Below are 4,343 nucleotides of genomic sequence, written 5' to 3'. Positions count from 1 at the left end.
TTTTCAAAGTAACATTTCTATTTTATGAAATTTGTTTAAGGATTTTATTTCATTACATTCAATCCATTACATCATGTACAACTAAATGACACATTGTTGATGCACGTATAGTGTTGATACCTATTATGTTTGTTCGAACCCCGGGTTGATAATTAAAGTTGGTAGCCTTGGAGTTACAAAATTCTTGTTGCAATAGTGGGGCTCATCACCAGTCAGAAGGTGGGACCCACAAGCTTATGTGGCAATCAAGTGTTTCCCTATCGTACCCTAACACATGGCACCCTTTCATTGGCTTCTTACACCTGCAAAGAGACAAAATGTATAATTAAAAAATATGATAAAAGACAAATATATATAATAAAATAAATTATTATTATAAAAAGGTTATTATATTAATGTGGTTATAATAACCATATACTAAATAGTTTGGGGTGATTAAAAGAAAAAAATCCAACACATTAAAGGTGAATTTTAATATTAAAGCATGGAGCTTTAATGTATTCCAAAACCATATGTTAAGAGATAAGCCATATTAAATGACGGGTAGTCAACACGGGTAGCTAAACATGGAGAATAGTTATAATGTGCATTATGTTGTTGTAAACGTGGGATGGCGTAAGGCCCACGAGTCGGGCAGGTCGGGCGGGTCACGTTTAACCGATGGGTCAGCGAGAGTTAGCACGAGCACACGACAGATGATCGATGAGTTGGGCAGTTGAAAAAAGAGTTGAGGGCGCGTGCCAACGGTGCGATGAGCCGACCGAACGAAGGAAACGTGCGATGCGGAAGTCATCTTGTGAAAATTACTAAGTGTTGGGTGGTGGAAATTTTTATATGTGATGGCAGTTCCACACATGGGCGCCCACACCATGGGCCAACGCGAAGTTGGGGTGAGTTGGACGAAACGGTCGGTCGACTTGGTGAGTCAACGCCCCAAATGATGGGCCAACCGCCATATAAGTAAAGCGTTGGAATCGTGGCAAAAAGGCATCAAGTGAAGTTTCCAAGTGTTCATGCGAGTTGGAGGGCGAGCTAGCTTAGAGAGGACTGAAATTTGGCAAAGTGCAGGTGGACTCTTGGGCCGAAGCATTGAGCCGGGGTAAATGCAGAAAATGGAGCCACAAGTCGTGCGAAGGCGTTCGGGCGAGGGCATGCGAGGGCGTCGAGCCAAACGATGAAACGACGAGGGCATCCTAGGGCATTTTTCTTAACGATCATTTGGGCAAAGTTGTGCAAAGGTGTTTGGGCGAGGGCATGTGTAGGCGTCAGGCCGAACGACCGAATGGGAAAAGTCATTTGAAGACATTCAGGCGAAGTCGTGCAAAGGCATTTGGGTGAGGGCGTGCGAGCGTGCCACACTGAATGGCTGAATGGGCGAAGTCGTGTGAAGGTGTTCGGGCGAGGGCATGCAACGGTGCCTGGCCAAATGATCGAACGTGCAAGGGCATGCGAGGGCGCCGAGCTAAATGACTGAATGGGCAAGGTTGGTTTGAACGTCTGAACGGGTGAGGGCATGCGAGGGCGTCTGCCTGAACGAGTTGAGGGTGTTCAGCTGAACGAGCCGAGGGTGAACAACGTGTTGAACAGTGCGATGGTGAACGAGGTGCGATGGGCAGAAGTATCCTTAGGCAGTCCGAATGGTGGTTCGAGTAATGTGAACGGTGCAGGCCGACTTGCATGATTTGATAGATATTGTACCAAGGAAACTTGGGGTTTCCTACAAAGACTGTAAAACTGAATATTTTGTGAAGTATTGATATTATCAGGCAGACTCATATTTCAGGGAGTTGCCCCTCCCGGTTTATTATCCACTGTGCATATATGTTAAAAGATAATAACTATGAATGATGTATGAATGTTTCCGCTATGCTAATGAAAGTGTACTTAGGAAAGTTGAAAAATAAACTAAGTATAAAAGTAGGCGTATTCCATGATCGCAAGTATTGTTAAAAACAAAGTGGCCGGTGGTGTCGCACCTCCTATAGTGCGGTTGGAAGAGTACTGCCAGTGTAGAGGTGTGATAGGTGGTATCGGAGCCCTGATTCAGAGAATCGGATTTGCAAAGAAGCTGGTCCCACTGCACTTCATGACAGGTGGTATCAGATCTTGATTCAGTCGAACTAGGCATACCGAAGGAAGTGTAATACTTTGTGACAGGTTTAGCAGGGGACGAAGAAGAGGAAGCTATGATATTTGAGGATGTTGTAGACATGACAATGATAGAGGATGAACTTGAAACTGATCAAATTGTACCAGGATCGTTCATTTTGTAGACATTGGTGGATGAGGATACTCACATGGAGGAGCCTCATGATGAAGTAAGTACTACTTATGCTTGTGTTTCATTTGAGCTTTTGGTAGATGGGTCATATGCAGAGAAGGGTAAAATCCGTTTGCCGATGCAATGGAGGATCTTACCATGGATGTCTACAATGAGACCTTGTATGGAGAAGCAAGGACCATTGACTGTTGTAGATCTTGTTGGGGTTGTTTGTGACCTTATGGCAGAAGGTGCAAATTCCCATGATAAGGGAGGAATGTGATGATCATTGTGGAGGAATGGGTCATGCTTTAGCCATATGGAGGAATTGGCTAAGTGCCTGGCATGACTCATGGACTGATTAGAGAAGGGAACACACTTGAGTTTGGTGGTACTTGGGTGGACTTCTCATGGTCGAGACCAAGAGGAAGTCTTGGTGGAACCTTCAGTGGGGGAGCCATGTTGGGAGAGACTCATGTGATGATAATATGGTTTGGGTGACCAAGTTCACTAGACGGATTGCAGACTTGGATGAGGATGACCAATTGTTGTGATGGGTCTACTTAGTTGGAAAACATGGGCAACTTGAGTCATGGAAATCAAGTTGGAGACATGGAGCATGGCAGTCTTATGCAGGGACATTATGCAGGAGCACTTGTAGAGGTGTCACTTATGGGCATCCAATAAGGAGTGCCAAGGCAGGGATGTTGTGTAGGTGGATTTGATGATGTGACATGAAGATGTTTTATTTATGAGCTAATAGGGATGTTGTGCACTCTTGTACAACAAGGCCATGGACTTGGTTGGACTTGTGAGTAGAATATGGAGCATTCCTACTAGTTGGAAAGCTGAGGCATCTTGTAGAGACCTTTGGGTCGAGACGTGTATGCTTGCTAGGATGTTGGTTGGAGATGATTCATGGAACTCATGATGACATGAGGTTGTGACTTTGGAGACTTCATATTATGATGGACTTAGAGGATATGATGCATTGAGGAGCTGAGGTCAGGGACTTTGATGCAGTATGGGGTGCATACTTTTGACTACATTTATGGGTGTGGTTGAGAGAGTGACTTGATCTGGAGGATCGATATGAGACACTTTGGAGTGATGGAGTTGCAGCGATGATGATGCCTTGGTGGCAACACTTGAGCATGGGTTGAGCTGAGACTTAACCAATTTTGATACATGGGAGCTGATTGGTCTATGATCATGGGCAGCGCATGGGAGATGAGATAGGTGTATACTTGTTTCTTTGGCAGACTTGAGGGATGGCACATTACAGATATGATGGAGGTTGCTTCATGGACCTGGATGTGGCACATCGAGAGTCGGATTTGATGAGGGGATCTCTTCATATTGAGGAGATGGATTTTACACATATGGATGATGATGTTGGGATAGATGCGACTGATTTCATGTAGCACATTGATACCAAACATCATGGATAGCATGTTGTAGACGAGATGAAGTTTACTTCATGGACCTAGGCATGGCTTATTTAGATGGAGATGGATATAGATTCTTGATCGAGTCGATGTTGTGACAGGAGGCTGAGAGAAATAACCGATGATGGCATGAGGAGGTTCATTCTCATGGTTTGGACACGACAGTTGGATTAGCTACCCAAATAGTTCGATTCATGGGGGCTAGTAGTGTACCGAGGTATGCTTGAGTTGTGTTGGAGTATCATGGCAGCAGTTCACACGAGGACGACACATGATGGGGTTGAAACGATATGTTGCAGTGAGCATGTATCTTGAGTTAGAGGGACCAACCTTCCACGGTGGGGCAGCATGTGGGGATTACGACGAATGTGGTTGATGATCATGGATTGAGGAGACTTTTCGATTCATGGAGACATGATCCTTTATGTTTTGTATGATGGCAGAGCAGAGGTAGGCAGCATGGGCATCTTTGGATGTTGGAGCTAGCGACACTTTGCGATGTCGTATGATGGTGTTGTTGAGGACGACAATTGTTTAGAGTGGGGGGCTATGTTAGGCCCATGAGTTGGACATGCCAGGCGAGCGCATTTAACCGATGGGTCGGCGAGAGTTGGCACGGGCGCACGTCGGGTGAG

Source organism: Pinus tabuliformis, chromosome X, assembly GCF_031772625.1.
Source record: "Pinus tabuliformis cultivar Carrire ecotype Pingquan chromosome X, CPIR1, whole genome shotgun sequence".
NCBI lineage: Eukaryota > Viridiplantae > Streptophyta > Pinopsida > Pinales > Pinaceae > Pinus > Pinus tabuliformis.
The sequence above is the reverse complement of the archived record's forward strand: the minus strand, read 5'-3'. Positions refer to the sequence as shown.